Source organism: Trichechus manatus, unplaced genomic scaffold, assembly GCF_000243295.1.
Source record: "Trichechus manatus latirostris isolate Lorelei unplaced genomic scaffold, TriManLat1.0 scaffold00044, whole genome shotgun sequence".
In the NCBI taxonomy this organism is placed as follows: domain Eukaryota; kingdom Metazoa; phylum Chordata; class Mammalia; order Sirenia; family Trichechidae; genus Trichechus; species Trichechus manatus.
The window spans coordinates 5890027-5904176 of record NW_004443980.1 but is presented as its reverse complement, the minus strand read 5'-3'; positions in this window follow the sequence as shown (position 1 = coordinate 5904176).

The window sequence follows — 14150 nt, the reverse complement described above, 5'->3', positions numbered from 1 at the left end:
TGTATGTATGGACTACATTTTGTTTATCAGTTCATCTGTTGATGGCCATTTAGGTTGTTTACACCTTTTGGCTATTGTGAATGGTGCTGCAATGAACATTGGTGTACAAGTCTATTTTTGAGTCCCTGCTTTCAAGTCTTTTGGGTAATTACATAGGAGTGGAATTACTGGGTCATATGGTAGTCCTATTGTTAGTTTTTTGAGGAACTATCACACTGTCTTCCACAAAGCTGTATCAGTTTGCACACCCACCAGCATTGGATAAGAGTTCCAATTTCCCCACATCCTCACCAACTTTTGTTGTTTCCTGTCTCTTTTTTTCTTTTTTTTTTCAAATCTTAGCCATCCTAGTGGGAGTAAAATGGTATATCATTGTCATTTTGATTTGCATCTCTCTGATGGCTAATGATGCTGAGCATCTTTTCATGTACTTGGTGGCCATTTGAATGTCATGTTTGGTGAAAAGTCTATTCAAGTCATTTGCCCATTTTATGATTGGGTTGTCTTTTTGTTGTTAGTTGTTGAAGTTTAATACATATTTTGGTTATTAGGTTCTTGTCAGTTATATGGTTTCTGAAGACATTCTCTCAGTAGGTAACTTGTCTATTTACTTTTTTGGTAAAGTCTTTTGATGAATAAAAGTTTTTAATTTTTATGAGGTTCCATTTATTTATTTTGTCTCTTGCTGTTTGTGCTTTTGTCATTATATTAGATAATCCATTGTTGAAAGCTAGGCCTTACAGTACTGCCCCTGCTTGTTCTACTAAGAATTTCGTGGTTTTAGTTTGCACATTTAGGTCCTTAATCCATTTTGAATTTGTTTTTGTGTATGATGTAAGGTATGGATCCTGTTTCATTTTTCTGCATGCAGAAATCCAATTTTCCCCAGCATCATTTATTGAAGAGACTCTTCTTGCCCCATCAAATGGACTTAGTACCCTTGTTAAAAATCTGTTGACCACAGATGTGTGGGTTTATTTCTGGACTCAGTTCTATTCCATGTTATACCAGTACCAGGCTGTTTTGATTACTGTAGCTATATATTATGTATTAAAATCAAGAAGTGTGAGTCCTCTCAAAGTGTTCTTCTCTTTCAACAGTGCTCTAGCTATTCGGGGCCTCTTGCCATTTCATTTAAAGTTAAGGACTGATTTTTCTATTTAAAGAAGGCTGTTAGAATTTTGATCAGGAATGCATTGAATGTATAGATTGCTTTGGGTAGTAGTGACATCTCAACAATATTAAGTCTTCCAATCCATGAACATGGAATATCTTTCCGTTTATTTAAGTCTTCTTGAATCTCTTTCAGCAGTGTTTTATAGTTTTCACTGTATAAGTCCTACTTGTCCCTGGTTAGATTTATTCCTGGGTATTTTTTTCTCTTGTATTCTATTGTAAATGGAATTGTTTCCCTAATTTCCCTTTTAGATTTGTCATTGCTGGTGTATAGAAACCCAACTGATTTTTGTTTGTTGACCTTGTACCCTGCAACTTTGTTAAATTCCTCTATTAGCTCTAGAAGTTTTCATGTGGACTCTTTGGAATTTTCTGTATATAGGATCTTGTCATCTGCGAATAGAGATAATTTTACTTTTTATTTTCCAATCTGGATACCTTTTATTTCTTTCTCTTGTCTTATTGCTCTGGCTAGGACCCCTAATACAATATTGAATAGAAGTTGTGAGAGCGGGTACACTTGTCTTGTTCCTGATTTTAAGGGGGGAAAAAAAGTCTTTTTCCATTAAATGTATTGTTGGCTGTTGGCTCTTCATATAACCCTAAATCATACTGAGGGATTTCCATTCTATTCCAATCTTCTTTAGGGTGTTCATCAAGAAATGGTGTTGGATTTTATCAAATGCTTTTTCTCCATCCATAGCACTGATCATATAGTTCTTTTCCTTTGTTCTATTGATGTGGTACATTATGTTGATTGATTTTCTAATGTTGAATCATCCCCGCATTCCTAGAATAAACCCCACTTGGTCCTGGTGTATGATCCTTTTAATATGCTGTTGAATTCCATTCACTAGTATTTTGTTGAGGATTTTTGCATCTATGTTTGTAAGAGATATCGGCCTGTAATTTTTCTTTTCGTGTGATGTCTTTGTCTGGCTTTGGTATCAGGGTTATATTTGCTTCATAGAATGAATTAGGGAGTATTCCTTCCTTCTCTATATTTTGGGGAGTTTAAATAGTATTGGTATCAATTCTCTAAATGTTTGGTAGAATTCCCCAATGAAGCCATCTGGTCCAGGATATTTTTGGTTGGGAGGTTTTTGATCATTGATTCAGTCACTTCACTTGTTATGGGTCTGTTGAGACTTTCTATTTCCTCTTGGGTCAGTTTGGGTAGGTTGTGTGCTTCTAAGAATTTGTCCATTTCATCTAGATTAGCCAGTTTGTTGTTGTATAGTTGTTCATAATATTCTGTCACGCTGTTGTTGTTGTTAGGTGCCATCGAGTCAATTCTGACTCACAAGAACCCTCTCTACAACAGAACAAAACACTGCCTGGTCCTGAGCTGTTTACTTTCTTTTTGGGTGCATTCCATTAGACAACAGGATTTATTAGTTCAAATTCTTGCCTCACAGAGATCTACTTGTTCTTAATGACACGTGTCCTTCTTCCCCTTCTCATACCCAGCCCCTTTGCCCAATTTCTCTCTCCCTTTATTTCTGTATCTATGCACAGTCTTCTGCAACCACCATTGTTGCAACCACTGTATCAGTTCATCTCAGTGAGGGTTTTCCTCTTTTTTGCTGACCCTCTGCTTTACCAAGCATGATGTCCTTCAGGATTGGTCCCTCTTGATAATTCTCTTTATTTCTGTCGAGTCAATTGTAATGTCCCTTCTTTCATTTTTAACTTTGCTTATTTGCACCTTTTCTTTTCTTTATCAGTCTGGCTAAAAGTTTGTCAATTTTACTGATCGTTTCAAAGAACCAACTTCTGGTTTTATTGATTCTATTGTTCTTCTGTTTTTGATTTGATTTCTGTCTGCTCTGATCTTTGTTATTTCTTTTCTTCTAGTAGGTTTGGACTTAGTTTGCTCTTCTCCTTATAGTTCCCGGAATTATCAAGTTAGGTTGTTGATTTGAGATCTTTCTTCTTTCTGCATGCAGGCATTTATTGCTGTAAGTTTCCCTCTGAGTACTGCCTTTGCTGTATCCCATAACTTTTGGTATGCTGTGCTTTCATTTTCATTTGACTCTAGGAAATTTGTGATTTCTTCCTTGACTGACTGGTAGTTTAATAGCGTGTTGTTTAATTTCCATATGTTTGTGTGTTTTCCAAGTTTTTTTTTTTTTTTTCTGTTATTGATTTCTAGCTTCACCGTTGTGGTCAGAGAAAATACTTTGTATGATTCCAATCTTTTTCAGTATATCAACACTTGCTTTGTGATCTATGACGTGGTCTATCCTGGAGAATGATCCATGTGCTCTGGAGTAGAATGTATATTGTGCTGTTTTGGGATTGAGTGTTCTATATATGTCTGTTAAGTCTAGTTGGTTTATAGTGTCATTCAAGTACTCTGTTTCATTGTTGATCTTTCTAGATGTTCTGTCCAATACTGAAAGTGGTGTATTGAAGTCTCCCAATTATTATTGTAGTACTATTTCTCCCTTCAATTTTATCACTATTTGCTTTATATATTTAGGCATCCCAATGTTGGGTGCATATATGATTGCTAAATCTTCTTGAGTAATTGACTCTTTTATCACCATATAATGTCCATCTGTATCTCTTCTAACAGGCTCTAAGGGAAGGCTTTCTCTTTCTGTGGGCTCTGGAGGAAGGTGTTTGTTTCTTCCGAACTTCTGCTCCTGGGCAATCTCCATGTGACTTGGCATGTGTCTCCCCCATCTCCGCTTCCTTAATCTGTTCCTTTTATATTTTGTAAGAGATTTACTCAAGACACACCCTACACTAATCCAGTTCATTAACATAAAAAAGACAATCCATTCCCAAATGGGATTATAATTCCAAATGGGATTATAACCTCATAGTCATAGAGGTTAGGATTTACAACACATATTTTTTGGGGGACATAATCCATAACACCCACTGACACCTTGATTCCAGCCCAGTGATACTGCTTTAGGAATTTCTGGTCTCCAGAAATATGAGAGAACTAATGTCTGTTGTTTTAAGGCACCAAGTTTGTGGTAATTTGTTACAGCAGCCATAGGCAACTAATACAATGCCAACCAATAATAAGTGTTCAGTTATGGGGAGATGTAAGAATCTACATCTGGGGGCTCCTGGAGTCTTTTTTGTCTTCCAATTTTGCCCTACTGGTACCATTACACGTCAATCACATTGTAGACTGTGTAAAGGGAACCACTCTGCAACACCCTTCGAAGTATATGTAATTTCTCAATAACATCTAGACCAGAGACATTTCCACCCACTGCCCCCAACAACCTCATAGAGGTTGATCTTTAAGGTGCTATCCAACTTCAAATTCTCTGATCTATCAAGAGACTGGAGCCCTGGTGGCACAGCAGTTAAAAGCTAGGCTGCTAACCGAAAGGTCAGCAGTTCAAATCCACCAGCCACTCCTCGGAAACCCTATGGGGCAGTTCTACTCGGAAACCCTATGAGTCAGAATACACTTGACAGGAAGGGGTTTGGTTTTTGGGTTTATCAGGAGACTACGGCCTTTTGTGGTGTCTTGAGTGATGACTGCAGTGTCCCTGGATACAGTAAGAGGCGTCTTTGGTATCTAAGCTGAAACCAAGGAATTCTACAGAAGAAACCCAGAGTCGAAATGGGATGCCTTCAAGCCCACAAGAAAACTCTACTAAGCTCAAAACATAAAATTTTGCTTTAATTTTCTAGTTAAGAGGAATATGGAAATTCTCTGGTTTCAGATAAGATCTGAGTTGAACAAGACTTCTTGCCTATGAAATACCAATTGATGAAACCTAAAAATGGAATGCAGTTATACAGGTAATGCACACTACTTACCTGCTCATAGGTATTCCCACTCAACAGAGTGTCTTTGTGTTTAGGTTACTTTATTAGAACCAATTGGGAGCCCTGTAGGGGCACTAGAGATAAATGCAAAGGCTTCACTGTTTCTTGGCCCTTTTTTTTTTTTTTATTATTGTGGTAAAGATATATGTTACAAAACATTTGCTATTTCAGCATTCTCCACATGTATAATTCAGTGACATTAATTATGTTCATCATGTTGTTCAACCTTTACCATTATTCATTTCCAGATTTTTCTATCATCCTTAACAGCAGCTCATTGTCCCCTAAGCAATGAGCCTCCCTTCACCCCTGTCTCCTGCCCGCCACTGGTAATCACTAATAAACTTTGGTCTCCATACACTCGCCATTTCTAGATACGTCATATAAGTGGGATCATACAATATTTGCCCTTTTGTGACCGGCTTATTTCACTTAGCATAATATTTTTAAGGTTCATTCATGTTGTAGCATGTATCAGAACTTCATTTTTCTTTACATCTGAGTAATATTCCATTGTACCACATTTTGTTTATCCATTCAGCTGTTGATGGACACTTGGATGTTTTCACTCTTTGGCTACCGTACATAGTGTTGCAATGAACATTAGGGTACAGGTTTCTGTTTGCATTCCTGCTTTCATTTCTTTGGCGTGTATACCTAGGAGTGGAATTGCTAGGTCATATGGGAATTCTATGAGTAACTTTTTGAGGAACCGCCAAACTGTTTTCCACAGCAGCTGTGCCATTTTACAATCTCACAAGTAATGGATGAAGTCAACCCATTTTCTTTTTTTTTTCTTTTCTTTCTTTGTTTTGTTTTTAAAACCAGGAAAGCAGCTTGCATTTCCAAGGTCATTAGCTCCCTCTCAGGTCTTTTCTTTTCATGACCTTTTTTTTTCTTAAACCTGGAAAAAAACTCAACCACAAATGTAATGTTTATCTTTCAAAATAGCAGCTGAAGAAAAGCACAGGACGTGTAAGACTGAAAACACTCCCTTGGCTTCCTCTCCTTTTCTTGTGAATTTCTCAGGGCCTTCCCAGGGGAAGTCTGCTGTAAGTAACAGTCTTCAGTTTGGCTTTGAGGGAAAAGTTGCCCAACTGATAGTAGCATCACCTCAGAAACACAATCTCGTCTGCTTTGTCCGTTTGTGCACCAGGAGTCCCTCAGTGGTGCAAAGGGTTAATGCGCTTGGCAGCTAACCAAAAGGTTGGACGTTTAAGTCCACTCAGAGGTGCCTCAAAAGAAAGGCCTGGAAATCTACCTCTGAAAAAAAAATCAGCTATTGAATACCCTTTGGAGCACAGTTCTGCTGTTACACATAGGGTCACCATGAGTTGGTGCTGACTCCAGGGCAACTGTTTTTTTTTTGTTTGTCTGTTTTTTTAAACACCAGCTTAGCAATGATTCAACAGTCTTGTCTTCTTCATGACTTAATGACTTAAGTGTATTAGTGTTGCCTTTCTCTCCTCAGTTGTTCAAAAATACCAATCAACCATGGATACAGAGGTTCTGAAGTATTGGCTTTCCTTGGGAACTCTGTAAGAAAAACTCCTTCGAAATCTGCCTTCAACCAATTGAGCTGTTTATTTTCTTTTTGGGTGCATTCCATTAGACAACAGGATTTATTAGTTCAAATTCTTGCCTCACAGAGATCTAGTTGTTCTTAATGACACGTGTCCTTCTTCCCCTTCTCATACCTAGCCCCTTTGCCCAATTTCTCTCTCCCTTTATTTCTGTATCTATGCATAGTCTTCTGCAACCACCTATCTACTTGCCCTTAATAAGGGACCCCATTACAATGGATGTGATTTTATAAAGTGTATAGGCTCTGTGGTACAAGATTTTTAAAAACACTGAACTAAATTGCTTTTATTAAATGCCATTAAGACTCCTTGTCCACAATATACATGTTTGTTTCTGTTATAGGCACTTTAATTCTTCATATAATTAACTGTGGTGTCTTGGAATGATGGCCACATTATTTCTTGGTAATAATGACTACAATGCAGCATTTTATTATGCCTCCAAAGTGTCATCCTTCCCTTTTCAAAATGTAATTAATTTGCTTTCAGATTGAAATGAGTATCTAAGTTTAAAGACTGACTGTGGTGGTTTAGTGGTAGAATTCTCACCCTCTGTGGGGGGCCCAGGTCCAATTCCCAGCCAATGCACCTCATGCACAGCCACCACCTGTCTATTAGTGGAGGTTTGCATGTTGCTGTAATGCCGAGCAGATTTCAGCAGGGTTTCCAGACTACGATGAACTAGGAAGAAAGGTCTAGCTATCAACTTCTGAAAATCAGCCAGTGAAAACCTTATGGATCCTATTTGCAACAGATCATGGGGACAGTTGGTACAGGACAGGGCAGTGTTTTGTTCAGTTGTGCACGGGGTGGCCCTCAACAGTAGCTAACCACAACAACCCAAAGAAAGGAAAAACTGGTTAAGATATATTTAGGGCAGTAAGCTCCACAGGTGGTTTTGACCCAAGGAACCAAAAGACAAAGGTATTGAGAACACCAAGTATGACAAATGGCCCTCTTTCTAATGGTGCGTAGACACACTGAGGCATCACCCTCCTTTAGTGGCGTAAGGTGCTTTAACTGAGAATAGACTATGGTAGAGAAGTGCCTGAGTGCATGGACTTTTCTGGAACCATTATCAATTTTGTTTGTTTTCTGTTGACTAGAGGTTTGTTTGTAGTTCTGTTTTATTTTAATTTTATTCTTTTGGGTAGTGTTTTATCGAGTTTGTTCCTTCAATTCTTCTATGCCTAAAAATAGGCCCTGAGCTTGACTTAGAAAGGGAAACAAGGTACTGTGTTTTTCTCCTTTGCTCCTTTCACGGTGAAACCAGAGGCAGACCACTTCCTCAGGATATGTTTTAGCATCTTATCAGATTTTCTCTTATAAAATTACTCCCTCTGTGTGGTCTCTTAAAGCAAACGGCAGTTAAACACGCTGTTTCTGGTTTAGGTCATGTACTCCCTCTAAGATGGAATTTATAGGCCTTTTATGCAGTGTGATCAACCAGACCCAAGAATATTCTAAGGAGAAACTTCCGTGTATATAACATTACTAAATTTCCCTTGGCCTTCAAAAGGTATATCCCGACTCTGCCCTTATTTTATGTCTGAAACATCCTTTAAGAGAAATTAAAAAAAAATTTTTTTTTAGAAAGGGCTTTTACATAAATATTTATATCTTGGTTTTCTGGAGTTTTAATAAGGCAAACCTTTGTTTTTCTTTTTTTTGTTTCTTTAAATATATCAGAGGAAAACTAGATGAAAGATTATACAGACACATTTTCTTTAGATGCTTTCTGACTCAAAGAACAAATGATTTTCTCTTGGGTACAAGTCCTTACTTGTTATGCAATGATTCAAAGCAGAAGGAAGTTGATTATACCAGATTCAAAGTAAAAATCCAAATAGGTTTCTCTTGCTTTGGTGGCCTTATTTGCATTTCCCATATTCTTTTCCAGGCTGATTAAGCTGGCCTGGGACCCAGGCAAATTTGTCCAAGATGGATTGGGGAACGAGACGATCTGAGTGATTTGTGGGGAGCAATCTGTAACAAGAAGCTCTTAAGTACACTCCTTTAAGGCCTCTTTTGGTCCCTGGTATGGGCCATATGGAGACCCTGGGTGCTGAAAATGGTTAACATGCTGGGCTGCTAACCACTGAGTCCAACCAGAGATGCCTTGGAAGAAAGGCCTGGTGATCTACTTCTGAAAAATCAGTCACTGAAAACCCTATGGAGCACAGTTCTACTCTGACATACGTGAGGCTACCATGAGCTGGACTCAACGGCAGCTGGTTGCTTGGCTGTTATTGGGCCACATGGCATGGTTACTTTTATCCCACTTGGAGCTCCTTTGGTTCTAACCTCTCAATTTGCCTTAGAGCTATCATCTCATTAAAGGGCTATATATTTTTAAAGGTTTTCTATTCAGCATCAAAATAAATCTTTAAAAATTCAAAAGCAGAAAGTACTGAGGCAGAACCCAGGAGAAGAAACCCAGCTCTTTTCAACAGCCCAAAGATCTTGTCTTATTAGTAAGTTTGAGAAACATAGCTTTCAAGTCTATGCCCTATTCCTGCTTGACCTAGAAGTGCAGTAGCAAGAAGCCTGATTTAGGCAACACAGGTTAACTGTGTCAGATGCTTGTAAGACTCTATTTGTCAATAACTTGTGATGAGGCCTGTCCCAGGTCTGTGTGTCTACTGAGGGCTGGGAATTGAGGGACAGTGTTAGCTAGACACAGACTGTCATGTTGATCAAGGAAATGATCCCTGAGTTAATAGGAAACAGCCACCTCAACAGTATCTATGGCTGGGCTGTGCCACGATCCAGAAGCCATGAAGACTAAGCATGGAATAAAGCTCTTACTGTTTCCATCCAATTAATTATGCTGCTTTATGAATGCTTTTCTTGCTTAATAACTATTGCCAGATGCTACGTGTCTGTGGTCCCACGTTGGAAAGGTCACTTTGGTGCCTGACCACCTACTGCTACAGGTGACCACAGTTCTGCAGGGGACCAAGTAGTTCAAATTTTTCTTTGATTTTGAATTTTTTTTTAAATGATCATAAGAAAAGCAATTTTGTTGTGGTTTTAAAAAATAAGTCTGTCTAAATAAGCATGACCTTCCCATTAGACAGGATTGCAATCTGTTCTTGGACTAAGCAGAGAAAGAATTATCAGAAGACCTCTGGAAGTCTTTTTCCAGTACTTTGATTCCATTAGCTAGAACACTGTTTGAACACAAGGCAAAGTCCTCTGGCTATGACATCTGACAACATGAGACTTTAATTTATGGTTTTCAGAAGTCAGAGTTTTCCAAGCCAGGCAAGTTTGTTTTTTGCTTTTCTGCCCAGCATTTTTTTTTTTTCTATTTTGACCTACACATATTACACATATGCCTCAGATACTATTGAGTATATATGAAATACAAGATACAATATACAAAAATATTTAGAGATGTGGTACATCAAACCACAGACTATCTCAATCATTTTCATGGAGGTTCTACACAAATTAATTTCAAAAGTTATTTAGCTGTTAGATTTATGAAAATATTTCCAGGGGATAATTTATATTACCCTAAGCTCTATTTATTAATCTAGACTTTAAACAGAATTTTCAGAGTTCGAGTTATATGTACTTTTTTTTTTTCAATTGAAGTGTCAGAATATTAATTAGTTCACAGGAACTCCCATAAAGTTAGCACAGTTTTTGTCCCACTAGTGGGAAAAGAGTTAAAACCAATCAGGAAGGAAAAACAAAAACAAAACTTAGGGATCACACGGGGTACTTTTAACTATATCCCTGGGTAATTAATACATTTTCTTAAAAAACCAGGGTTAGATGGCAGCTGCCTTCAGGTAGCACTAACTTACCCTCCATGCATCAGATTTAGCTAATTTTAGAAGAGCGTAAAAAAGGAAGAAGGTATCAACTTCCTCTGGAAATTCATTCCAGCATCTGTAGCATCTAAGAAACTCACTGAAAGAAACTTCTCAGTACTAACTTTAAACTCCTCTTTTGCTATACTTGGTCCATTTCTTTACGATTTGAAGTGGCAAGCAACTGCATGATTTTGTGCTCCATAGGGTTTTCAATGGCTGATTTTTCCAGGCCTGTCTTCTAACAAGTGTTGTTAAGTGTTTGGCTGCTAACCAAAAGGTCAGCAGTTCAGATCCACCAGCTGCTCCTTGGAAACCCTATGAGGCAGTTCTACTCTGTCCTATAGGGTCGGAATCAACTCGACAGCAATGGGTTTGGTTTTCTGAGGAGCCTTGGGGTGGACTTGAACACCAGCCTTTTGGCTAGCAGCTGAGCATGTTAACCATTTGCTCCACCCAAGGACTCCTTGATCACTATTAATTGGAGTAATCATTCTGATAGAAACTTAAGTCGGGTAAATTCTTATAGTAAAGGCTGGCCAGAGTAGAGTGGAGAGAGGAGGCGCTAAGGGGAGAAGTTTGCCTCAGCGGGATGGGTCTGTGTTCTGGAGGGTCCTGAAAAGTGTGTAGAGGAGTTTAGATTACACACACACACACACACACACACACACACACACACACACATTCTCTGTGTGTGGATGTATGTGTGCAGTCATGACAGAAACACCAATGCCTCCTCCAACAAACCGTGTTGCCAGAAAAATGGCTATGACAACACCAACACCTTTATGCCTTTTGCCTGGAAGTCCTAAGCCTTCCTGGATGAAACTCAGAACCACACTTGGTACGTAGGTCAGACTTGTTATGAGATTCTGCCAGTGTACATATGTCTTTTACCTTATGTGACTTATAACCACACATATCTCAGTAGTAATGTTGGATTTATATGGTATCCTTTTTTGTGACATAAATGAAAGAGCATTAGAAACTTAACACATTCATCCTCCTTAAAAAAAAGGAGGCTATTACAATGGTTTTGAAACTTCTCTTTCTGCCTCAGGTGTTTCCTTCCAGATGCTGTGGAGTCAACTGTGTGTGTCAGAGTAGAACTGTGCTCCATAGGCTGATTTCTTGGAAGTGGATCGCCAGGCCTTTCTTTAAAGGGACCTCTGAGTAGGCTCAAACTTCCAACCTTTTAGCAGCCAAGAGCATTAACCGTTTGCGTCACCCAGGGACTTCTCAGTCTTTATAGGGCAGTCTTTTTATTTGTGTATTTATTTATTTTTATTGTGGCAAACATACAAGTAACGAAACATTTGCCATTTCAACAATCTTTGCACGTACTTTTCAGTTAGCCTTTTTTTTTTTAAACTATGCTATTTGCAGAATAACCTGAAGGGGACCACTTATTCTAACACCACATGGAGATTTATGGCTACATCCCCCCATCCAGCTGTATTTCCCTCCTTTACTTGGTGTGCAAGGAGCCCTGGTGGCGCAATGGTTAAGTGCTCGGCTGCTAACTGAAAGGTCAGTGCTTCGAACCCAACAGCAGTTCTGTGGGAGAAAGATGTGGCAGCCTGCTCCCATAAAGATTTCAGCTGAGGAAACCCTATGGGGCAGTTCTACTCTCATATAGGGTCGCTATGAGTCGGAATCAACTGGGAGACACACAACAACACTCAGCATGTACCCTGCACCTTTCTCTTCAACCAGATTCTTTTCATTTCTCCAACTAAAATCCTGTCTCCTGCATGAAGCTTACCAGGCCATTTCTGGTCCTTCTTAGATTCCAATATCATACTATGGACATTCAGTTGGTTTGCTGAGTATTACCAGTGAAAATATGAGGCATGGAGAGATTTCAGTGAAACTAGGGCCTGGGTCTTCTGGGTGGGCTCTGCCCATTGGACTACTGGGCTTTGTGCCATTTGTTTTGTTTTTCTCATCTTTTCCCTCCCTCTTTTAAATATGAAGAGACCTAGCCTTAACATGGACACATTTAGGAAGCCAAGCTTTGGAGGAGGAAAACCAGCAGATGGCAACCAGAAGACTAAGGCATCTATCTAATGCGGAGCACATCCAGTCTTCTCACAACCAAAACAAAAAAAATCCCAAACGCTACATCAGTCAAAGAGATCTGCATTCATAATTAGAACACTTGCCAGAAGGGTCTGGCATATTACATCCCAAGGTTCTGAGGGGAAAAAAAAGCTTCATTTAACCAGTTCACCAAGGAAATTAATAACATGCAATAAAATAAAATGATTTTTAAAACATATGGTATTGAGGTAGAAAGATGGTAATATAAACTTGAGAGGTAAGAAATTTAGAAAAAATAAAGGATTCCTAAGGCTATGAAGAGGAGCCGTGGTGGCACAGTGGTTAAGAGCTCAGCTGCTAACCAAAAGGTTGGCAGTTCAAATCCACCAGCCAGCAGCAGGTTGGTTGGTTGGTTTTTTTAAGTATGAAGAAGAGGAAAAAAAATAATGCTTCAGTCTGAAGAGAGGCTTTACCTGTTGCCTAGAAGAAACACCTCTTTTATGAAAATTGAGACAAAGCCATAAGATGCCCAGCTCAAGCCACGTGTCGGGTCCAGACAGGAGGAGTCAAGACAGTTTCAAAGGGCATATTCAGTGATGCTGTTTCACCAAGGACTCCATGTTTGCAAAAATATTTTCCAGTCACCCCGCTAAAACTCAAGCTAGTTCTCTGAAGAAAAGAGAACTGCTTCCTTAAGAAAGAACACAAATTATAGAGATGTAAAGAACCTAAAAAAGAAAAACAAATAAAAAAACCCTGTCCAGGCACATCACACTAATCTGAATGAACTAAGATTCTTGAATTTATTTCCCTGACTCCATCTTGTCCTCTCTCCTGGCTAAGTAGAAAAAGAAATATAGAAATCAAGGTGAAAGGTAGCTCTAGGATCACTTTAAAAACAGATTCTTCTTGCTCTGTCAAATCAACAGGAAAAAGGAAAACAAAAGCCTTCTAACACCCCCTTTACCTTCAGCAGTTAATGGTAACTTAAACCAAACCAAATCTGTTGCCATCGAGTCAATTCTGACTCATAGTGACCCTATAGGACAGAGTAGAACTGCCCCATAGGGTTTTCTAGGCTGCAAATCTTTGCAGAAGCTGACTGCCACATCCTTCTCCCACTGGGCAGCTGGTGGGTTCTAACTGCCCGCATTCGATTAACAGCTTAACGCTTTAACCACTGCGCCACCAGGGCTCCTCAACGGTAAATTAAGACTATGTTTTTAACTTCCTCTTGTTGAATATTGACTCTCCTCCTCCCCCACCCCTTAGTTTCCAGGTTCAACCGGTAACCTTTTCTAAATCATGAGACTGGATTTGCTATGTCTGGTCTTGATCCAGGTTCTTTATTATTCCTGTTTTTGTGCACTACACAGTTCTGTAGACACAGCAGACACAATGGAGAAACAAAACCGGGAGATAATTCCCAGACTGTCTGCCAACTAATTTTAAACTGTTGCTCGCTGCTAGTCCACAAAATAAAGAACAGTCTTACTGTGAACCTGTTAAAAGAGAAACCCTGGGCAGGCGTTGGGGTGCGAGGGTGCGAGAAGTGACTTATTTCTGCTTCTGTCATAAATTCATTGGGTCTTCCTTTGCCTCAGTTTCCTAATCTGTTTAATAGTAGTGTTCAGGGAGATTTTTTTTTTCTTTCTTTTCTTCCCTAGTTCTAAACCCATTACCATGGAGTTGAATTCCAACCCACAGGGACTCAATA